Source organism: Sciurus carolinensis, chromosome 7 (genome assembly GCF_902686445.1).
Source record: "Sciurus carolinensis chromosome 7, mSciCar1.2, whole genome shotgun sequence".
Lineage (NCBI taxonomy): Eukaryota > Metazoa > Chordata > Mammalia > Rodentia > Sciuridae > Sciurus > Sciurus carolinensis.
Window position 1 is genome coordinate 34,869,551 of NC_062219.1, and position 25,553 is coordinate 34,895,103.

The following is a 25,553-nucleotide window of genomic DNA, read 5'->3' on the forward strand; positions in this document are numbered from 1 at the left end:
AAACAAAACAAAGATACCTGAAAATATTGCGAAACAGCATAGCTGCATGATTGTTGTGGTTATCTATTACCACAGAATAAACTGGCTGTCATATAAATGAACCAAACATGGCCCCTGAATATTGGCCCATATATTGTTAACTTCTTCACAGTAGGTGACTGTCAGCTCAAAGACACTAAACTCAAAATTTTACATATCCAATTTTAAAGTATATAGCCCAAATAAGCATATTTTTAGCCATTTGGAGACCACCTTCTCTGCATAACCCATGAACTATACCCAGTATATGCTAGGCAAGCACAGGACAAACCCTGGGGCTAGACATGATTCCACGTCATTATGCTGAGGTCATTGACTCACTGTGCTGTTGAACAACATCATCTGCACATGCCACTACTGTCCCATTTCCCTGCCCCCTCCAAGTTTTTATGTCCCTTCTCCCTCCTGGAGTTGGCCCCTCATTGCTGTCTCTGGAAGTTCTGCTGCCAGGGACATCCTTCCCATGCAACCTGCCCAAGTTCTTCCCACATAAAACTTATAGTGTGCCACCGCCTCCTCTGGTCTTGTTTTCTCCTCGTCAAACTGTGAATCTCTGAATCACTACAACACTTCCAAACTTAACGCCTTAAAACAATAAAAACATTTATTTGGATCATTTGCAATTTAGACAAAGTGCTGTGGGAACAGCTTGTCTCTGCTCTACTTGGGCTCCAGCTGAGGAGGCTCGACCTGAGGTTGCCTTCCAAGACAGCTTCTGTTGACATGTTTGGCACCTTGATGTTCCTCTCTCCCATCCTCCAGGGCCTTGCCATGTGCCCTGGACTTCTTACCACATGGCAATCTCAGAGTAGTCAGTCTTGGCACATGCTGGGGTTTCTCTCAAATAGGAATTCCAAGAGGCCCAGGCACAAGCTACAAGGCTTCTTGCTTACTTAGTGTCGGATTCTCAGAAAGATACACAGCATTCTGTGGTTAAGAAAGTCAGAAAGGACAACTTCTCTTCAAAGGGAGGAAACATAGGCCCCACTGCTCAGTGGAAGAAGTAGCAAAGAATTTGTAGCCATCTTTAATCTATTATAATTTACTTATCAATGTTGAAGGAGCAACATAAATAAAAATTTCTCAGATTCTAACATGGGGTCAGCAAACAACAGCCTATGTACCAAATGTAGCTCACTACCTGATTTTGTAAATACAGTTTTATTGGAACACAGTCATACCCATTTGCTTACATTTGTCTATGCCTATTTTTGTGCTTCAACCATGGAGTTGAGTCGTTGCAACAGAGATTGTGTAATTTGCACAATCTAAAATATTTGCTACTGCATCTGATCTTTTATAGAATAAGTTTGCAAATCCTTGCTCTAAAATGTGGTTATACTATGCTAATGCTTGATTTAAATTGCTTTCTAAAGATATGTTTTTTAACCACAGAAACTTCTTAGAAACTGCAGTTTACAAACTTGCAACTCATACACTGCCTTAGGCGCACAACAGCACTGTTCTGGGGACAGTAGTGAGTCGGTTCTTTGTGCCACCAACAGATGGTGTCAGCAGCTGTGCCCTTCACTGAACCAGTGAGGCTCCTGTGTCTGCTGATGTGTGCTTAGTTTAAAAATGTTTCAAACAATGGTCACCCTATAGAAGACCAAGAAGTGTAAAACATCACTAAAAGTGTTAAAAAATGTTAAGTAGCCAAAGGCAGCACACGGTTATGAGAAAAAGTAAAAATAACTTTAAAAGGGTGACAGTGATATGAAAATCGCCTTATTTGTGGATGTGGGGTAAAGAGTTAGAAGGACAGGTTGTGAGGAGCTAGGTGTGAGTCGTGCCCCAAAACACCATCGAATGTGAAGACAGGGCAATGCAAACCAAGCAGGGAGCTGAAGGAGTGACAGCCTAGCCCTCTAGCTCTTGGCCTGTGTTTATCCAGGAGAAGATTACCAGGGTTTAGGGAGTTGAAGGCCAACTACAATGACAGGAAGGTTTTGAAACTTCTGCTGAAAGATGAGTTGTCCTGCGTCAAGTCCCCGCTGAAATCCACTCGATATCAAAGTGAGGGGAGTATGAAGACCACAGGGATCTACAAAGGGGAACATCTGCCACCTCAGAAACTTTTAGGGTGGACAGAAGTGGTCTTCTTCTTCTTCTTCTTCTTCTTTTCTTTTTTTGTTTTTAATCATATTTTTAAATATGTTTGACAGACTGGATAGGATCAAAGAGGAAAAAAGAGTGTCCACTTTAGATCTGCAGAGAACCACCTGACTCTCATTTGGTGAAAATCTGTCCCTGAGTTAGGAAGCTTTTTCGAACAAGCCTGATATTTAAATGTATATTCTGAATTGTAAGTCTTGTAGTTAAAAAACAAGGAAGCCAACAGAGCAGCAAACCAGCCCCTACGCTTAAAACTATGATGTATCCATCTCAACACAGTGACTTCCACCAACACATCAACTCTCATTGCAAACCTTGGAGTCAACTTTGGAGGTACTTTGTGACTTGTGATGGTAAGCTCAGCTATTAAAAACGCTTTTATTAACAGTCTCTACTTATTTTTGTAAATTGAACATCTACAAGCAAAATAAAATACAGACATATATTGGAAGCTAAAAATTTCAGCTTCAACCGTGACACTCAATTCTCTTTCTTTTTGTGGGCCTCAAAATATCCCCATGGTTTTTATTGTTAGGCTTTACCATTAGTTTTAATAAAATATTACCTGCACCTCTTTTATATACAGGAATTCCACATAAGGTTTCCTTTGGGGGCAAAATTCTGCTGTTGAAAGGCTTGACAATCATGATGGTGAATAAGAGAGACTATTGAAGATTTTTGAGCAGAAAAGTTACATGATGAAAGTGGTGTTTTAGGACCATATTAATCTGGTTGTATGTCAGACAGATTGCCCAGAGACCAGTTAAAAAGACACCATGAACAGCATTCTGTGAAAATAACCATTAGAATACAATATAAAATGGAACTAAGACCTATTATATCTGTTGGGAATCATGAGAAGCATAAAACAAAGTGGTTGAAAAATTGTGTTTACATACCAAATAGGCAGACCAAAAGGCCTTTCACCTCCAAGATCTATGATTTTCTCTATTTTATATTCAAATAAGAGATGTAAAATAAGAACAGAATATTACAGAAAGTGCTCAGATGGATCCATAATACATAGCTAACGTTACCCTCCTCCATTTAAAATGCCTCTGGTTGGTTCAACAGGAATGACCAGACTGAGAACAGTTTCAACTGAATTTTCAACAATTTAAGTCTCCTCTCTGTCCATTTTTGACCAGAATTATTTTTTTTTACTTTTCAAAATTATTTTTAAAGTGAATAAATGTTATTATGGGAAAATTATTAAAAATACATACCGGCAAGACAAAAGCAAATTTTCTGAAATTCTACAAACTAGATAGATGGATTGGGAAGGCTATACACTTTCTCCCATATTATTCTATAGAAATATCTACCAGAAACCCCATAAGGTTTCAAGTAAAACAGGATTCCACAGTATGTTCAGCTACCTGTTTCAGAAAAGTGTCCCTGTATATTTATATTTAGCTACCTGGGAATGATTATGTAATAAACACTAATGGCCAGAAATTTAACACATAATTTTAAGAACACAATCTTTGTGTTTAGATTTAATTCAAATTATAGACATAAGATAGGCTTTATCTCCAAACAAAATAAAATTCATTTGTTTCCAACTGTAGGTTTGTAAACAAAGTATTTACATATATCAATCCCTTTTTTACTTCAATGTATTGTTAATCAATTGTAAACAGAGTTTAGCATTATGTGGGTTCATCTGAACATATCACTATATTGGAAAGAAAACAGACTCTAACCACTTCAATCCTCCCAGATTATTCACTAGGCCAATATTTTCAATCATTAGTAACAACGCAACACATTTTCTACTGCCTTAAATTGTCTCTCATATTCCTCCTTCTTCAGCAGTAGTCATTACAACTTTTCTCTCTTCTTTCCCGTTATTCTGCTTCCTGATTCTCTTGCACATGGGGATACCAAACCCCTAGTGATTCATGACTGGGTCAAAACACATAATCAGTGACAGGCAGATCTGGGACTTGACTCCTTGCTCCCATATTATTCTCCTGGCTCGTGGGCAAGGGCTCTTGCCATCCTACCTATTAACTCATAGGAAAGATTCGCAATATAAGTCCTGGGAGCCCTCATTAACACAGTTCCACTTAGAGCAGTGATTTTGTGACATGGGATCGAGGACAATGTGTGTGGCAAAAACACAGTTGCACTTAAGAAAACAAAACACTACATCATGAATAAGTAATTAGAACAAATAAAAAATAAAATAAAGCTCCATTGACAACTAAAAAATATTTAAAAAAGAAAGAAAACAAAGCAAATTTCTTTTATATTATTTATAATAGTATCTTATCTGTGAATTAAAGTCAGACTTATTAACTAACACAGTTTTTTTCACTTATTAGGTTGGCAATAATCAAAAAATTAAATATAATTCTGCTGAGGCTATGGGGTAGCAGGTGCTCTCTTTCATTACTGGTGGGAGGACACAATGATACAACCTCCGTGAAGGACATTTTGGCAAGGTTTTTAATAGTTACAAATGTGTTTGCTCTTTGACCCAGCAATCTCACTTCTGGGAATGCATCATACTGACACATCTGCACGCATCAAAATGATTTATGTCCAAGGCTATTCACTATTGCATTATTTGAAAAAGCAAAGATTGGAAACAACCCAAGTGCCTATCAGCAGAGGAGTGGTTAATTAAATTATGGTACATGCACACAATGGAATATTAGGTAGCTGTAAAAAACAATGAGGAAGCAAGAGATATACTGATAAGGAAAGATTGCTAGGAAACATTGTTAAGGGGAAAGTTAGAGGTGCTGAATAAAGTAAATGATGATCTACTACTTTCTTCTGGTTTTAGGGATTGCACCCAAGCCTCCCACATATTAAAAAAACACTACCACTGAGTTACATCCTCTATTGTTTTTATTTTTTATTTTGAGATACGGTCTCACAAAGTTGCCCAGACTGACCTTAAAACTTCTGTTCCTCCTCTCTCAGTCTCCCAAGTAGCTGGGATTATAGGTATGTGCCACTAGGTCCAATGATAAACAACCTTTTATACAAAAAAATGGAGGGAGTAATATGAGCAATTTATACAAGTGGTTACCCATAGGGGAAGCAAGGAGTGAGATAGGTAGTGGGAAAATGGAAATAAGTCTTCTGAACTGTGCTATATACTTTGTTCAACTTTAAGTTCCTAAAAAAGATTCATTTGAACATATTATCTATTAGAATAACTAAATGAAATTTTAGAAGATATACTTTTAGTTTCATTGTTCTTGTTAAATTGCAGATTGGGGGAAAGGACTCTTTAAATTCTTTCTGGTTTAATTATTTCTAATGGGAATATTGAGGTATCTTCTTAGATGGCTCTCCTCCTATAGGAAAAGACTAAAGAGAAATACTAAATTACTCGCTGATAACCTCACTCAATAATCCTTTAGTAACTTACCACTTTATGGCATTAGGTATCTAACACCACTGGCCTGACTGATGTTTCTCACTTTTTTTGACTCTGTCGTTTGCTAAAAAGAGTAATATATCATCAAGACCTCCCTATTCCAAATATGTCCACATTTTATCTGAAAGGAAAATGGTAAAACTAACACTTTGAGTATATAATCACTATTTTTAAAAATACCACAAAATATAGTAGAAAAACATGACATAATTAAACTAAGATGCAGAGAATTGTAAAATGAATTTTTAAAAGCTTCTTTATGCAGCAGAGTTGTTATTAGATTAGAATAGAAAGTAAGAATGGATTAAACAGACATATTTTATTAACATGACAGCATAGTTTTCAAATCTTCATTGTACATGGGATTGCAGGGGCACATCTTACCCCTAGAGAATCAGGCTTTTCTAGTAGAATTGAGTCCTGCTTCAAAGTAAGATTTGTATAATAAAGTTGAAGTAAGAGAATGCTGTTCTTAGTTGCAGAGAAATCTGGTTTTAATGTTATATAATCTGAATTATACTTTATCATTATATCTTGTTATTATTATTAAAAATGAAATAAACAGTAACTACGATTCTAGAAAGGTCAGTTAACCATCTCTGAGCCTCAGTTTCCCTACCTTACATATGGATAACAATAATGTCTTTTTCACAAGGTGTTTTAAGGTATAAATGACATGATGTACTTAATACCATGCCTGACATTCAGTAAGTGTTCATTAAGTAGATGCTGTTATTTTTATCTTATTTGATTGTCAGGAGTCTTTTAAAATAGAAAATATTAATCTTATCAGATATGTTTTTTGATATAAATCTTAGTAACAGAAGAATGCTTATGACTGCTAATCATAAAATGGGGTATGAAGTTCAATGAATACTATGATAAGAAACTGATGAAATATACAAGCACATTAACAGGGCAAGTAACAGTATAGTAAAACCATCTGTGGTCATTCTTTCCTCTATTCCCTAATGCTTTTAAACTATTTTTATAATAATAAGGACATACATGTACAATTAAATCTGGCAGGAGGAAAGATAAAAAAATATTTTCAAAAATAATAAACTATCTTTTTCCAGTTTATAATTGAATATCTACCCTACTTCCTCACCACCCCCAATACGCAAATACTCTACAAATACTATTACAATTGTGAGTAAACTCTTCAAAGTCAGGCATGTAAGATGTGCTTCTAGGGACAGGGAGTGAGCTACATCACAAGATGGAAGAGTCTATATATTAGAGAGAAAGAATGGAAAAATTAAGTTAGGTACTGCTAGTTGACATCCCAATCTCTTCTCTTCTTCTTTAGTAGCAGAACCAGAATTTTATCATAATGGCAATGTGCTCTATTAAAAATACTTTCCTAGACCAATAGAGTAGGGGATGGAGATGAGGGAGAGGAAGAGGAGAAGAGGTGTGGGGAAAGAAATAGACCATATCATGCTATGTGCAGGTACGAATATATCACAATTAAGCCTACTATTATGCATAGTAATAATTCACCATAAAAATATTCTTTAAAAATATCTTCCCAGAGTCTCCTGAAGCTCCAATTGACCAAATGACCCAGTCTGGTCAATGAAATATACCCTATTTCACCACATAATCATTGGCACCACATTAACATATTCGGGATTATTCCATACGTCCTAATCGTGCACCAAAGAGTTTAGTAATAAATAATTTTTAGGTAATACTGGCACAATTTATTATTTAAAAAATATTCATATAATGGTTGTACTCCACCTTTGTGCAAAAAAAAAAAAAAAATGGACAAAAAATCTGCAATGATTTTGTGGTGAAATATGGTAATCAGACCCACAGGAGAGATATACCTGGCCTGTTTTTTCCACCTTTGGTCCCATTCCCTTTCTTCCTTTTGGGAATGTGAATATGTTGCCTGGTCCCAGTAGTCTGTTACAATTGTGCTTATGAAAGTTACATGCTAATCATGGCAGGATAGACATGTGTGAGTCTGGGTCTCTTCCAGGTCCCAGATTTGTCAAGTCACTTCACTTTCCTGGACCAGTCTTAGATGAAAAAACAAAACAAATAAACAAAAAAAAAAACCCTTTGATTTTCTGTATGTAGAAGGTTTTTGGTTTTTTTTTTTTTTTTTTTTTTTTTTGCAGTGCTGGGGATCAAACCCAGGGCCTTGTGCATGTAAGGCAAGCACTCTGCCAACTGAGCTATCTCCCCAGCCCAAGAATATTTTTTTTTCTTTTATGCAGGCAAACAAATTCTAACTCATATGTACCACCTATGCCTAAAGGTGATTGCAGGAAAGGATCTCTCTTTTTGAAATCTGGAATAAAACAAAGAGTGTCAGAGTTCAGAAAGTATTGAACAGGCCACACTAACTCCACTTACTCATCATATATCTACTTAAGGTGTATTTTCCTCTGTGGACTCTATTCTGGAATGTCACCAGGACCTGCTGTATTTGTGACCTTGTTTTTTTTGCTTGTCTGTTTCATGTGGAAAAAGTATACGTTAAAAAAGCTGATAATGTGGCATATATTCTTCCATGCCCTGAACTATGACTAAACTCAGCATTATGTGTATGAATGTTAATCAGCAATTATTTAGGTTGCTTTGGGCAGAGGCTGTCGATCAACAGTACAATACAGAAACAGTGATTTCTTCCCAAAGGAGGAGATAGTTTGAAAGAATCTTTTTCTTGGAAGCTGTCTTCTTCACCCCAAAATTCAATCTGGCCCTATTGAACTCCATCATAGCAGAACAGTACAGCACAAAGGAAACCCCACAAAAAAAGTCATTTCTGAATATAAGGTAACTGTGATTTTCCCTTCAAAAAGTGGACATGCTTCTCTTTTAGCATAGTTAGCATTAGTGTGTGTCTGTTAGCACATCTGTGGCAAGTGAGAGAGTCAGGGCTTGGAGGCAGATGCATATGCCTCTCATGCTTCCACCATTACATGGAGGGCCACATTTTCTGGTTAATGACCAGGTTAAGCATAAGTTTGAAACAGTTGTAAACTAAGAGATTAAGGATTCTCACTCTAATAACATGAAATGGCCATCCAACACAGACCAATGGTCCCTGCTACCCTTCCCTTCAGTATAGTAGAACTAACAGAGCAAGAGGATATAATATAGTGCAACCTGCAGGGATCAGTGGATACTGAAGGACAGAACCTGCTTCTGGAGAATCTCATGTGAGGCAAAGCTGCCCATCTTCCCGTTCTTTTCACAGGTTCTCTGAGTTTGATGGAGTCAATATTGCTTAGGGGGAGAGAATGTGTTGGAAAAATAAGCACAATCCTTTGCATTAAAATTAATTAATATGCACTGACAGCTCAACTGGAGAAGCATCATCTGATACGGTAATGGTGGAGTCTCATCTCATTTACCAGTCAGGGTCCTGGCAGGTAACATATGGCATGATCAAATTGAGTAATTTGAAGAGAGTTTAATAGAGAGACTATAAGCAAAGATATGCATAAGGTTTGGATATACAACAAGGGATGGACCAACACCCCAAAATAGAGACCTTTCAACACCTCTAGGACTGAAGGGACAGGATCAAGAGTACAGTCTGGCACAGAGACAAATCCACATAAATGCAGTTATCTCATATTAGACATAGACACCAAAAACATACATTGGAGAAAAGACAGCCTTTTCAACAAATGGTGCTGGGAAAACTGGAAATCCATGTGTAATAAAATGAAATTAAACCCTTATCTCTCACCCTGCACAAAAATCAACTCAAAGTGGATCAAGGACCTAGGCATTAGACCAGAGACCCTGCACCAAATAGAAGAAAAAGTAGGCCCGAATCTCCACTTTGTCAGCTTAGGAACTGACTTCCTTAACAAGATTTCTAAAGCACAAGAAGTAAAATCAAGAATCAATAAATGAGATGAATTCAAACTAAAAAGCTTCTTCACAGCAAAGGAAACAATCAATAATGTAAAGAGAGAGCCTACAGAATGGGAAAAAATCTTTACCACATGCATCTCAGATACAGCACTAATCTCCAAGATATATAAAGAACTCAAAAAACTTAACACCAAAAAAAAAAAAAAAATCCCAATGAATAAGTGGGCTAAGGAACTGAACAGATACTTCACAGAAGAAGAAATACAATGAATCAACAAATATAAGAGAAAATGTTCACCATCTCTAGCAATTAGAGAAATACAAATCAAAACTACATTGAGATTCCATCTCACTCCAGTGAGAATGGCAATTATCAGGAATATAAGCAACAATAAATGTTGGTGAGGATGAGGGGAGAAAAGCACACTCATACGTTGCAGGTGGACCTGAAAATTAGTGCAACCACTCTGGAAAGCAGTATGGAGATTCCTCAGAAAACTTGGAAGGAACCATCATTATCCCACTCCTTGGTTTATACCCAAAGGACTTAAAATCATTATGCTACAGTGACACAGCCACATCAATGTTTATAGCAGTTCAATTCACAATAGCTAAACTATGGAACCAAGGTGTCCTTTAATAGGTGAATGGATAAAAAAATGTGGTATATAAATACCCAATGGAATATTACTCAGACATAAAGAAGAATGAAAGTATGACATTTGCTGGTAAATGGATGGAGCTGGACAATATCATGCTGAGTGAAATAAGCCAATCTCAAAGAACCAAAGGCCAAATGTTTTATCTGATATGCAGAGGCCAATACACAATAAAGGGGGCAGGGATAAAGGTGGGAGTGAAGGGAGGGGAGGAGTATGGGAGTAGGAATGAAAGTAGAATGAAACAGACATTATTATCCTATGTGCATATATGATTACATGACCTGTGTAACTGTACATCATATACAACCTGAAGAATGAGAAGTTATACTCCATTTATGTATGATGAATCAAAATGCATTTTATTGTCATGTATAACTAATTAGAACAAATTAAAAAAAGAAAAAAATGATATAATAAGATAAATACCAATTTAAAAAGAAAAGATTACAGTCTGGGTGAAAGAATGAACTTCCTAATAGAAGCTAAGAAAACTGGGGGTTGCGGGGAGGGAATAATTCAGTTTTAGACAACATGGCATAAGAGAGAAAGGAAATAAATACCCAGACTTCATTTTTTCACCTTCTGATTTCCTGTTGGTTTTCCACTTTAGCTGAATTCCACTGGAAGCCATTGGCCAAGGGAGTCCATTGCTAAAATTCATAGGTTTCAGCTTCCTGAGGAGCAAAATGTGAGGGAGAAAGATGGGGAGTATATCTTGAAGGGAAGGCAGAAGATATCCAGATTATTTCACATGGTTCTAATGAAGACAATTAAGAGGTTTGGGAAGGATTAGAGACCTAAGAAAGACTTCCACCCCTAACAGTTGATCAATCCTGTTCTTACTAATCCCATTCTTATATTTGGTTAACTCTTAAAATGCTTATTTCTGATAGTAGTAGTCTAATTCTTAATTCCCATTCTGCCCCTCCTGCACATGTGCAAACAAGCACATTCAATAGTACCAGAATTTTGCCAAATTAATTAAACTCTTTGAGCGCCAACTTTGGCTAAGTTGATGCTTTCTATTATATATTTTATATTTAATTAATTTCTATTCATTATTTTTTTCTTTCTTCTCTAAGATTATTTTGTGGATTTTGATTTAGATAATTGTAATGGATACCTAGTTCACTAAATTTTGGCCCTTATTTTTAAAATATATATAATTAAAATTATATTTCTTCCTCTATGAACTATTTTAACTGTATTCCACAAGAGTCAATTAGAAATGACCCATGGGTAAGTTAGAAGTGCACTTTTTAATTTATAGGCATGGAATTATTTCAACTACCTTTAAAAAATTAATGCCATATTTAATTTGATGTGATCAGAAAATGTGCTTCATAATACTCCAGCCTTTTGAGATGTGATAAAACTCACTCAATTTATGGTCATTTTTTTTAAATGTCTCATTTGTTCTTTAAAAGACTGCATATCCTACAATGGTTTACTTTGTCTCTTAAACCAATTTTATTATTTTTCAAGAACTATAATCTTATAAATTTCAACTCATATAATCTTATTTATATAATAGTACTTGTTTCTTTATCAGTTGCTCAGAGAAGTATGTTAAAGTCACTAACTATAATTGATTTCTCTATTTTCTTTTTTTCATTTCAATTAGAATTTTGAATAATAGTGTTTGAAGCTGTATTATTATATGAAGAGAAAATAAAATGACAATATTTTATTTTCCTTTTAAGTGAAACCTTAGTCAATATACAATAATTCTTTTTTCTATTATCATACATTTTGCCCAAAAATTGGATGTGTGAGCATTTCCATGGTATTTCTTTTGTATCCCTTCATTTTCTATTTTCTATATTGAAGTTGTATTTGTAACAAGTATTATGCAATTGTATTTTTTATTCTTTCTAACAATCTCTGTCTTTATCTGGCTCATTTAGTCTATTAAATAAATTAATAGAAATACTGTAGATATACCTGATGCAAATTTAGTCTCTTATTTTGTACTATTTGCTCCACCTATTCTATTCTATTTTTATTTTTTCACTGTATTCTTTTGGATTGTGTGTGTATAAGTTACCATATATTATTTTTATTTCCTGTTTGAATTGATACATTTTTAATCTTCTTTCAATAGTTACTCTGAAAAACTTGAACTTTTCTTAAACTTAAACTTCCTTAAGAATCAACAAAGTCTAAAAGTAATCACTACGTTTACTTTTTATAATATCTTTAGGATATATTTCCTAAATAAACCTCTAATTCACATATAATTCACATATTTTAGATATTATCAATTTTAACTTTACCTTTTAAAAAATTCTATGATTACTACTATATTGTACTGTAAATATTCATTTAGAGACTCATCTATTTTCACATTTTCTACACTTTTCATTCTCTTTAATATCCAGGCTTACTTTCCTTCTTGCTAAAGGAAAATTCTTTAGAATTTTCTTTAGTGAACATCTGTTGGCAGCTAACTTATTGTGTAATTATCTGAAAATAACTTTTTTTCCCTTTATAAACCACTTAACATATATTTATTTTGTATACAGACTATAATGCAAGAAAAACAAATGGTTAATTAACAGGTCGGAGATGAAACTTGACTTCTGAGCTTCAGAAAGATCCAGAAACTTTTCGTGAAGACATTTTTCTTTCTTTTTCTCTAAAGTTTGCTTTCTTTTTTTGATGTGGGCTTGTTTCTCAAGTCTCAATCTGAGACAATGATCCATATAAGGCATTACAAAGACTTGTATCTTGTTGTATTATTTCTTTAGGAACCAAAGTATAGGCCACTGTTTGATCTTGTGCCAGAAGAGTCTTCCAAGATGTCGCTTCTCCAAGCACCAGGACTAGTTTTTCCTGACCAGTCTGAAGAAGCCTCAGTGCATCTTCTCTTTCCTGGACAACTTTATCTAATGCACCACGGAATCAACCACCTTTTCTAAGCACTTGGCGTTGTCTCTGCCTCTTGGCCTCCTGCTTGAGAGTTAGAAGGACACTAACTAGGACATACCAAAGTTTATGTAAATCTTTGTTACTTTTGTCTCTTATTTTCTGACAAGTCCATGCAGCTCCAGATTTTACTTTTTCTTCTCCCCAATTCTTTGGGTCATCAAAAATCCTTCTAGTCTTTTCCTTGACAATGTGGTATTAAGTAATCTATGCTGGTGAAAGGATGTGACATTTCGTACGTTCCTAGCAAACTAAGAGAAAACCTGCAACCCTTGTTAAGCAGGGGCCTTCAGAGTTAGTAACCACCCAGAAACCTTCAGCATGGCTGAGACTCTTCTACAAATAATGGGCAAATTGCCCTCAGTCGTTTTATTTTCATATAATTAAGCAAACTGTGTTTCCTGAAAATAATTTTTGACCTTTTTGAAAATATATATTATTACTAAGCTTAGGTTAGAAGTCAATTTCTTTCAGTATATTGAAAATATCATTCACTATTTTTTTTTCATTCACTATTTTTAAACTTCTCTTATAACTATTGAAAACCAATCTAATGTACCTCTTTTGAAAGTAATGTATCTATATGGGGTTCATTGAAATTTTGTGTCTATCCAGGACCTCAAAATCTGACCCTACTTAGAAAGAGGATCTTTGCAAATATAATTTATTAAAGATCTGAAGACAAAATCATTCTGAATTTAGAGTAGACCCTAAACCAGTGACTTTTTCTCCCAGAAGGGGAGAGAACACAGAAAGAGAGAGGGGAGGATGTAATGTTGAGCAGGAAGCAGAGATTGGAGTAATGCAGCTATAAACCAAGGAATGCCAAGTATTGTCAACGACCACCACTGGCTAGGCAAGGCATGACAAAGATTTTCCCTCGATGCCTCCAGATAGAATGGACAACTTTATTTCAGACTTCTGGCTTTCAGTAATGTGAAAGAGCAAATTTCTGTCATTTAAGCCCCACAGTGTATGTAATTGTTACAGCAACTCAGGAAACTGATACAGATTTTGGTACTGGGAAGTAAGGTGTTACTGTAACATACGTAAACAGATATTCTAAACTACTGTAAGCAGATATCTAAAAATGCAGAGTGGCTTTAGTTTGCATAACAGGTAGAGACTAGTAAAATTTTAAGGTGCTTGATTAAAAAGTCACAGGTTGCTTTGAAGAAATGGTAAAAATAGGAATGTTAAAGATGCTTCTGGTGAGATATTAGAGGGAAAAGAAGGACATGTTATTGGACTTGGAGGAAAGTCAACCCTTCTTATAAAGTATTGAGAAGATGTTGAAGCATCTTGATTGGCAAGAAAGCAGAACCTGCAAGTGATGAATTAGGACATTTAGCTAAGGAGATTTCCCATCACAGTGTGGAAGAGACAGTCTACTTGCTTGTTGTCTATTGTAAAATGTGACAGGAAAGAGATCAATTGAGGAAAGAACTGTTAAGCAGCAAGGAGCCAGCATATTATATGATTTGAAGAATTCTCATCCTATTCATATTGCAAAAAAAAAAAAAAAAAAAAAAAAAAAAAAAAAAAAAGCTAAAACATGTGCTGGACTAAACAATGTGTGGCTGGAAACCTTTTGCTAGAGATTAGGTGTGAGAATCACCCAGTTGAAAATCTCAGTGGAAACCAAAAATAGAAATGAGATTACCCAGGGAGGACCTGTGGAAAATACTCACATTTAATGGTATAAACCTCCCTGAAATACATGGGAAAATCACAGGTTCTTGAGAATGTTATATCTACAGAAATATTGCAAGTTTAGACTGACAGGGACAGAGGCTTAATAAAATTAAAGAAGGGTGTTGACATCAAGATTCTATGGGCAGGAAATAGCTGATAGAATTGCTCAGCTATAGACATGTAATACCCCTTAAGGAAAAAAAAAGAAAAAGAAAGAAAGAAAGAAAGAAAGAAAGAAAGAAAGAAAGAAAGAAAGAAAGAAAGAAAGAAAGAAAGAAAGAAAGAAAGAAAAAAGAAAAGAAAAGAAAGAAATATCCTGGAAAGAAGAAAGATCCTGGAAGCAAAACTGGGTATAGTAACAGCAGCTATAGAAGTGGGCTCCAGGGTCTTTACAGGTGGAGAGAGTGGAATGAGCCACAAGGATTACTCTCAGGTCTTGAGAGTCAGTAGTTTTTGCCCTGCTGGGAGGTTGCTTGGGACCTGCGGCCCCTTTATTCTTCCAGCTTTTTCCTTTTGGAATGACAAGGTCTATCCTATGCCTGGCTTACCATTGTATTTAAAAAGCAGATAATTTACTTTTTTAATTCTCAGATTCGCAAGGGAAAGAGAAATTTTGCTCTGGAACAGATCATACCTAGCATCTCACTCATCTCTTATTTAGATGATAATATCTCTGAGACTTTAAAATGTTGATGAAATGTAGAATTTACAGGTGATGCTGAAATGGATTGAGATTTTGAGGGATTTAGGGAAGGGTTAATGTATTTTTCACATGGTAGGAACATGAATGTGGGGGACAGAAGGAAAGCTACAGGAAGTTGAATATTATTGTTCCAAAATTCATGTGTATCTGGAACTTCAGAAGGTGCTCTTATTTCTTTTATTTGAAAATAAGATCTTGGAGAGTTTTTGTTTTTGTTTTTGTTTTTTTAATGGTAGTGTGCATCAAACACAGGGCCTTGTACATTCTACACAAGTGCTCCACCACTGAGTACAGTCCCAGTCAGGAAACAGGGTCTTTGACAATGTAATTAGCTAAAGAACTCAGGATTAAATTTTGCTGTATTTAGAGTGGGCTTAAATCCAGTGGCTCATATCCTTAAGAAGAAGAGAGGAGACACAGAGACGTCACTTGGGAGATGGGAGGGGTGCACCTGCATATCAAGAAATGGCAAGAACGTGGGCAGCCACCAGGAGCTAGGACGTAGGCAGACACAAGATCCTCCCTCATTGTTGTTGTTGTTAATATTTTAGACTTTTGGCCTCCAGAATTATGCAAGAATAAATTAAGGCCACCCAATTTGTAACCATTTTTTAATGACAGTTCTAGAAAACCGATACACTATCTTTTGTTTTTGATTGGATTAAAATTGCTTTTCTTTGATTTTGGTGCTCTGTGCGCAGCTTTACTGTAATATATCTAAGTGTGGTCTGATGATTTATCTGCTTGGTATTTATTTGGTTTCTTGGATCTTACAGGCTTCCTGTCTTTTATTTGATTTTGGCCTGGAAGTTCCTTGCTTACTTTTGGCTTTTCAATGCTTTAAAGATTTTTTAAAAAATAATTTTTCTGGAAGTTCTGATTGTTTTTATTGGGAGAGTTGGTGTAATTAGCCTAGTCTGGATTTAGTAGATGGAGAAGTCTCTGCCAGAGTCATCTTTTAATAACTAAATCAAGTGATGTCAGCATTTTGCTTAATACTTTCTAATGGTTACTTATTGTGCTTAGAATCAAAGTCCAAATCCTACACTTGACCCTGATGATCATGCCTGGATCAAACTCTTCATCCTCCTTCTGGAACATTCCCTCCCATGGAAGCTCTGCCAGTGCCATGCTTTTACAACGTTCCTGCAGCAGAGTGTGTTCCCATTGTAAGAAACAACTTCTCTCCTCTCTGCTATTATTTTCCCAACTAAATCTTAGTCATATTTCATTTTTTAATATTAGGATTCTAGGAGATGCACAGGGATTTATCAAAGGATTTAAGAATGACTTTGAAAGCTAATATTTCATGGCAAAGGAGTTTTGCTTATATGTCTCATATTACACCATGCAAATATAATTACTTCCCTCTCATTTAGCATGGTTCATATTTATTGGGCACTCTATTTATCAAGTATTGTGTAAGAATTGGGGAGGTGTCCAAGATGAATATGCCATGATACTTTTACCCTCAGGAACTTCATAGTTTGTTGAAGAAGACAGATGAGAAAATAATTTTAATATCGTTTATTGGTGCCCAAAGAGGGGAACTCAGTGAAGCCTGGGATTCAGGAAAGGTTTTCTCTGGAACTTTCCATCAGGCCTTTACAGTTCAATATCTCTGGAGTTAAGAGAAGAATTTGGTTTGATTAAACTGGGTAGGAGAAAAGGTAATTTTAGAAATCTTTTTTTTTTTTTTTTGTCTCTTGGCAAAAACATAATCATTTATATTTTTAAAGTTAGCTAAGAGCTTTCTTTTCACGCACAATAATTATTGAATAGTCCGTTGATTGGGAAGTACACTGTGGTAAACTTGTAAAGCAAAATCCCCTCTACCAGTGTTTTAGTCAGCTTTTCTCACTGCTATGACTAAAGGTTCTGACCAGAACAATTTTAGGGAAGCAAAAGTATTTGAGGGCTCATGGTTTCAGAGGTCTTAGTTCATAGGCAGCTCGCTCCATTCCTCAGGACTTGAGGTGAGGCAGGACATCATGGTGGAAGAGTATGGCAGAGGGAACCAGCTCACATGATGATCAGGAAGCAGAGGGACTCCACTGGCCAGATACAAATGTATACTCCACAGCCAGGCCCCCACTGAACCAGTTCCTCCAGGCACACCCCACCTGCCTCCAGGTACCATTTGGTTAATATCATCTGGGACTAATTTACTGATTAGGTTAAGAATGTTTTAGTCAGCTTTCTTCACTACTGTTACTAAATGATCTGACCAGCACAATTATAGAGGAGGAAAGGTTTATTTCAGGGATCATGTTTTCAGAGGTCTTAGTCCTTTAGAACGCTGGCTCCATTCCTTGGGGCTCGAGGTGAGGCTGAACATCATGGTGGAAGAGCATGGCAGAGGGAAGCAGCTCACATCATCAGGAAACAGAGACTCCACTCTCCAAATACAAAATATATACACCATAGCCACGCCCCAATTCCCACCTCCTCTGGCCACACCCTATCACTTCCATTAGGGATTAATTCGCTGATTGGTTTAAAACTCTCACAACCCAATCATTTCTCCTCTGAACCTTCCTGCATTGTCTCACATGTGAGCTTCTGGGGGACACTACATCTAAACCATAACAGCCTGTCCCAGAAGAGAATTACTATCTTGACAATAGAGCATACAGTTGTCAGCATGGGTTTATGTATACCTGGGAGCACTTGGAATGTGTCCAAGGTCCACATGGGATTGAGACTTAAGAAAAGCAATTTCCAGTTTTCAACTTTCATGTACTGAATGTATACACTTCAAAAACTGCTTGTCTTCTGTGTTTTCCATATCTCTTTTTACAATATCTCTTCTCACGCTTTATAAAAGAAAAACAAATGACTTAATATTTTGAGTTGAATTTTACCATATCATATTCTCCTTGTTAAAAAAAAACAAAACTTTTGAGGGGTCAATAAAAGCAGAATGGGGCAATTTCAAATATAGCATTGGTAACAATATTAAGAAACTGAACAACCTAAATGATTAGCTAACAATCCCTTATTTGAGAGTTTTCCTTTTTAATATTTTTCATTAAAAACAGATGAAAATCTAAAGGAGTTCTTAACCAATAGATTATTAAAAACTAGTTTTTGATGATAGATTGCTATGGAATTTTTGTTATATAACTCAGAAGGAGTTCAAAGAATTGACTAACAGAGCCACAATAAATTCCATCCAGTTTCATCTACGTATTTAGGTGAACTTTGCTTCTTAGTGCTTATATTTATAAAAATGAATATATCACAATTTCAGTAGCAAGTAATATTCACACATAGATTCAGTCCCTTTTCTCTCATGAGAAGATGAATTTCCAAGTTTTTTAGGTTTAATGCATATCTATTAAAGCTTCCACGAATATTATTTTGATAGATTATACACTAATAATAATGTTAATAACTCAATCCAGATGGAATGTTTTAACACCTAGATCCTTATGTTCACAAACTTTGATCATTTCAAATTAAGTGCAGAAAGTGTTATAGGCTAATAAAAACTTTGTAGCATAAAATGTATCATAAATATATATATTATCATGAAGGAGTAAAATGAAAATGTGTGATGAAAGAGAAAAATGAAAAATTTTAAATATACTACAGTTAAGGAAAAGAACACAAGTATGTATGTATGTGTATACACATATGTGACTATTAACTATTTATCTGCAACATTTGTATACAAAGATAAAAATGCTAAAATTTTATTTAAAATGCCACTGTTCTCAGTGTATGGATATTATAAACTCTGCATTAAAAAAAATTACGAGGGCGAATATAAGAAAACAAAAATATTTGAAAGGCTATAAAGTTTTCAGAGTTGGTTAAGGAGTTACATGAGCAAAACCTTTAAGGTCCATGAGAAAAAAAGACTGCCTTCTGACAGACTTTCCAGCTCACCTTGAGAAAGCTGAGTTTCCCAGTTACCGAAATTAGATGTGGTGTGCAGGAGGCAATTCTAGATTTCATATTTGTAACATACGAATCTCTTTTTTTAATGAATAAAGTATTTCTGCTTATCTTTATGCTGTGTGTTAGCTCCCAGGACAAAGAGAGTGAAGGGAACTATTTATTCAAGGAAGTGGAACTTAAATTTTGCCTGTAGTACCTGTTTATTTCTATGACCGAGAAAAAAGGAAAAGGTAATCAATAAGTTCTTCAAACATATTCTATGATTACAGGCTAAAAATATTTAATGCTTTAAGCATTTTAGTAGTGCAGGCAAGATCCCCATATAACTTGATGTTTAAAGAAAATCAAAATTTAAAATGGACTGAAGTTTTATAATTTCAATCAGGCAACAAAAATATTTACATTTATGTGTAGCTTTATAATAATTATATTAGCTGGGAAATAAAAGGCCAAATCAAACTAATAAGCAAACTTCCTTGACTTATAGAAGTACATGTTGAATGAGAAATGAAATTTTTATTTAAATTCAATGATTTTATATTTGTAATGAAGAAACCTTGAAATTTCCAAAAGGATTCAGAGTAAATCGAACTGACATTTTAAAAACAATGTCTTATGCCTAATCATGGGTAATGAACTAAGTTTTAAACATTTTGGTTCTACCCAAATTCTTCTACCTATATTGGCAGGTTTATTTCTAGAATCACGTATGGGTCAAAATTTCCATTAAGAAGCTTCATTTTTCTCCCTTGCTGGAAATTAAGTTATAACTTGAGCTTATTTAAAACAGGTTGCCAATAAATATTTGAATGTCATCATCAAGCTAGACTTGGTTGGCCTGCCACTGACTAATCTATTATGGATGTATGTAGAGTTCCAGAAGACACCTTAAATTTTATTTCTATCATTAAGATATGTATGTATATATGTACATACACATACATGTGTATACATGTATATTGTGTAATACATGTTATATATGTAATGTATATGCACGTTTACACATAATATATGTAATTTATATGTATATTGTCTGCCTGTCTATCAATCTTCTATCTAGACATAATGAATTTTCATTCTATGTCTGGTTCCAGCCTACTATTAGCCAGATAGTATTACTACTAGACGGTGTAGGCAGTAGGACAAAAATAATCCATAACTTGGATGATCTGCTTACAGATAAACAACCTTCAATAGAGAAAGGATCATATACAATAAAGGAGGCCAGTCAGTCAGACCTGGAATTGAAATCTGTTCCTGCCACCTGCAAGGTAGCATAGCTAGCACAGTGCTTTTTAAGGTATGTTTCACAGAACAGTGTCAATGGCACATTCCTTATTGCTGGTCTATCAATCAAAATTAAAAAGATCAGATAAGTTAACAAGTAAGAAGCAAACTTATTTGTCATATTACAAATTCTGAATTGAACATCAGGGTTCAGAAAGCTGCTTAACCATTCATGTAGAATTGGTTGGCTCACCTCAATTAATAAAGCATAGAACAGCTTAGGTGTTCTTTAAATCACATGATGAGCTGGTGTGGTTGAGCAGGTCTGTGATCTCAGTGATTTTGGAGAAGAGTCCTAAATTTGAGGTCAGTCACAGCAATTTAGTGAGAACCTGTCTCAAAACAAAATAAAATATAAAGGGCTGGGGATGTAGCTCAGTGGTAGAAAATCCCTGGGTTCAATCCCCAGGACTGAAAAACAAAACAAAAACAAAACAGAAAAATACCAAAATCACAGGATGAGTCCCTTCCTAAACTTACTACATGAACAGGCCTACCAATTTGCTCAGCCAGACCTTGTTACAACTTCATATGTTCAGTTAGTTTGCCAACTGTAATCCCAAAGTGGTACATTTAGAACTTTTTCATTAAAAATTTAAATGTATAATTCTACAGAGTAAACTGTTGGATTTGACTTCTGATATAATATAAATTCTTAACATATAATACCATTACTTCATTTTGAATAAAGTTCAAACAAATATCCAAGATGGCTATGATTGCTTTAAAATCCTTTCTGCAGTTCCTATCAACAGAGTTCTGTGAGATTAGTTTCTTTAACAGGGGTTGTTTTCAAAATTAAAAAGATTAGATTAGTTAACAAGTAAGAAGCAAATTTGTGACATGAAAAAACTGTGTGGAGTTTCAAGTATTTTGTTTAATATTTGAGATATTTCTTTTACTCATATTTTTGTTCAGTTATAATTATGAAGTGACAAAAAGTTTAAGTAAAAGAGTTATTTTCTATATAAGTTGTCTACGTGCATATTTTCATGAAATGAGGACAGTTTTTAATTTTCAGCGTTACATTTATACCAAAGATATGAATTAATATAGAATTTTATGTCTATTGAGTCTAATAATGCAAATTAAAATTGTATTTTATGTCTTTTTAAATTTGATCATTTAATTTGATTTCTAATAACTCACTTTTATTTGTATTTTCCAAATGTATTAATTCATGACTGATTAAGAGTAAAAAGTAAAAAGAACCAGGCTTTACCCACAGATGATTTGAGAATCACTAAATTAGGAGACTTTTGGGCCCATTTTATAAAACAAGAATGTCAATACTTTAGCCAGGCATGGTGGTGCATGCCTATAATCCCAGAGACTCCTAAGACAGGAGGATCACAAGTTCAAGACCAGACTCAGCAACTGAGTGAGGCCCTAAGCAATTTAGAAGACCCAGACCCAAAATAAATTTTAAAAAAAATTTTTAAATGGGGCTGGAGATATGGCTCAGTGGTTAAGGGCCTTTGTGTTTAATCCCGGGTACCAAAAAAGAAAAAAAAGAATGTCAATACTCTAAAATGATACTGTATAATTAAAATCATGAGTAAAACATCCTTAGACTCTAATAATCTATTCACTTAATAAATGTAATCTCTTACTATTGCTGCATATGCATTTAGACTTTTAAAATTATTTTTGGAGACAGGGTCTGCTATGTAGCCCTGACCAGTCTTGAACTCCTGGACTCAAGAGGTTCTCCTACCTCAACTTCCCAAGTAGTTAGGACTTATAGGCACAATACACCCTGCCTACCTTCATTTGTACTATTTTTATTTTATTTTATATATGATATCTAACTTCTATGAGGCCATGTACTGTTCTTCTTTCTTCATTCAGTCCTCCATGTCTTACGAAATGAGTAATATTTTTAGTTTCATTTGCTAGATGAAGAAACTGAAGCCCATTGTAATCGTTTTTACTGGGTGATACTGTGATAACAAACAACCCCCACATTCCAGTAGCTTATACCAATGAATACTCATTTGTTAGTTGTATTGTAATTTGGTGACTGCACATCACTTTCCTTAGCTCTTTTCTTGAATCTTCTTATTCCAGGTCATAAGCTGAAGGAGAACATATCCTTTTCTCTGTAGAGGGAAAGAACAAGGAGACGGTGGAAACTCACGATAGCTCTTGAAGCTACTTGCTGGATGTATACCATGTTTACTCACATGCCACTGGCCAGAGCCCACATGGCCAAACTCAAGGTCAATATCATCCTCTTATAAGAGTGGGAAGTTATTTGGGGGCACTGTAGTACAATTGGCCTGAGTTACTCAACCTGGAAATGATTGTACTAATATTCAAACCTGGCAGTCCAGTGCCAGGGTCTGCCCCCTTCACCATAGCACCAATTTCCTGTTCCCAAGAGTATTGAATCAAATGGAGAAAGCCCCCAGCAGTGCTTCTTCTCTCCTTCTGCATCCAACATGGGATGAAGATTGATGACCTCATAGAATCCATAAAGCCAGATAAGAAGCCCCAGGTCAAATTCAGGGTCTCTAAGAGTTATTGTATCTTCAATAACAGAGAGACACTTTAGGACAGCACAGATGAGATAAATAATACATGTCCATGTTCCAGTTCTACATAATGACAAATGTTAGGATTTAAGGCTACGTGTTCGCCATCTTCGTTCTCTTTTTGGCGAGGGAGGGAGCTGTGTAGGCATCAAATCCAGAGCTTCGCACGTGGTAAGCAAGTACTCCACCACTGAGCTACATCCCAGTCCCTTCCTTCTCTTTAAAAAGAAAAAAAGATTTCACTTAAGAAAAAAGAGTGGGCTGGGGTTGTCGCTCAGTGATAGAGTGCTTGCCTAGCATGTGTGAGGCACTGGGTTCCATCTTGAGCAGCACGTATAAATAAATTAAATAAAGGTATAGTGTCCATCTACAACTAAACATATTAACAAAAAAAAGAAAGAAATAAAAGAAAAAAGAGAAAACCCACCTTTACAGAAAGCACACTTTTCACTATTAGACTGATGTTTCCAAGTGGGTATTATTAACAATATGTGGAAGATGCAATGTTAACCAGATATTTTGAAATGTCTGGTTTAATATGCATATATTTATAATTTTCCCTTTTGTATAAGTCTATGTGTAGATTGTTTGCCACCTAGTGGCAGTTGTTTTCAACTCAAACATTAATATTCATGACCAATTTTAATTAGTTTGGCAGTGTGCTTCTTTTTTAAGGAAAGATTCCAAAGTCATAAAATGTTAAAAAGTGTTGACAATGACATTATTCTGCTCTAGCAAACTTAAAAAAAAATACCTTGCAAATTTGGTTCATATTTAATCCTTGACAATGACAAATGAGGCAGTGCATTCAGAAGTCATTTCCTGTTGCAAGAAGAATGTAGAGAATGATAAAATGAACGTTTCAATTTTTAGCAAATAATACTAGGATGTTCTCTGGATGTGGTGGTTTTGTTTTGCATTCAACGTGGCTTGGCCAAATATAGACACACAGTTGCTGAATTCGTTGATTTAGCATAGCACATTTTGGTCTATGTGACTAAAGAGTTAATCAGTTTTTCCTGGTAGTCATATTTTAGTTTTTAGCATTTATTAAAAGTCATTATACATTCAAAAATCTCATAAGATCCTGCGTAGCACAGTTGGAATAATTCTCACAAATATAATATAAAACAACATTCCCAGTTTAAAAAAAAAAACAAAAACAAAACAAAAGATGTGAAGTCTCCAAATTCTGTATTCAGTGTATTTAAATACATGAGAATGGTTTGTTTTGGGGGAGAGATGGAATTTGGAAATGAATAGAAAAGGGAGCAAGTGAAGGAATGAATTAATGACTAAGCTAACAGGAAAGGGCTTAGATGATAATGTGCCTTACAGTCAGATCAATGATGATGATGTGCCTTAAACAGAACTCAGTGATGAAGAAAATCAACTCAATCTCCTAACAAGAGGGCCAAGTAACACTAATGCTTGTTTCAAATTCAAGAATGAAATTCAAAAATATTTTTTAAAACCGCAATTTTCTCTCCTAAGCACAGAAGATATTTCTGCCAAACCCAGGAGATAATTATTTTAACTGGATGATTTTTGTTTTGGGCTAATTATAGACAGTGTAAAGTTATTTATATTTCAAGTTCACTGGGCATTGAGATTGTGAATATACAGTTATTAAATATACAGTAATTAAATTGTATTTTGAGCTTAAGGATAAAAGTCTGATTTAAAAATATGTGATGGGAAAAGACTAAAAAAGAACAGAGATAAAAATTGAGATATTTAAGGAGAGAAATAGTTGGCTCACTTGGTCAGCATTTCTCAAATTTGGGGAACTCCCCCTTTCATGAAAAATCAATACTGTTTGTTGCTCCTTAGAAAAAGATGGTATTGTAAGGACACTGTGGCCCATTTTACCCACAGTGATATCCTACGTTACAGGAATAAACTTGTCTCCACTTGGTGTTTCTCAGACATATTTGACCTAGTGAACTCTGACCCTATAAACAAGGCCATTTGTCCCCTGCAGAATCAGCTTTCCATGGCCGCTTTGGGAAACCTTCATGCAGGCAGATTCTTCACCACCATCCCTTTGTTTAAACCTGTGTTTTTCAAGACCATGTTTATTTATCATAGTCTTTGTGAGGCCTGGAAGTTATACAATTTCTTTACAAATATAAAGGTAAAAGTAGTATGTCAGTTAGGGTTCTCCTGAGAAACAAGGCCAATAAAATATATTTGAGATATAGAAAGATTTGCTATGAGAGATTTGTCATGAGATAATGGCAGCTAAGACATCCCAAGGTCTGCCATCTGCAAATTGAAGGCCCAGGAAAGCTGGTGGTGTGGATCCAGTCCAAACCACCAGGACGTAAGGGAGCCATGACGTAAATCCCAGCCTGAATCCAAATGCGGGGTACCTGAGGTTTTGTTGTAAGCCCTGGCTGGAGCCTGAGAACCTGGGGAGCCATTGTTCA

At 35.3% G+C, this 25,553-nt stretch overlaps 1 pseudogene; it reads right to left on the reverse strand.

The window, feature by feature from the left end:
* Window positions 1-22,760, reverse strand: part of LOC124989182 (39S ribosomal protein L47, mitochondrial-like) — a 38,915-nt pseudogene extending 16,155 nt beyond the window's left edge.
* Between the last annotated feature and the right edge of the window lie 2,793 nt (window positions 22,761-25,553).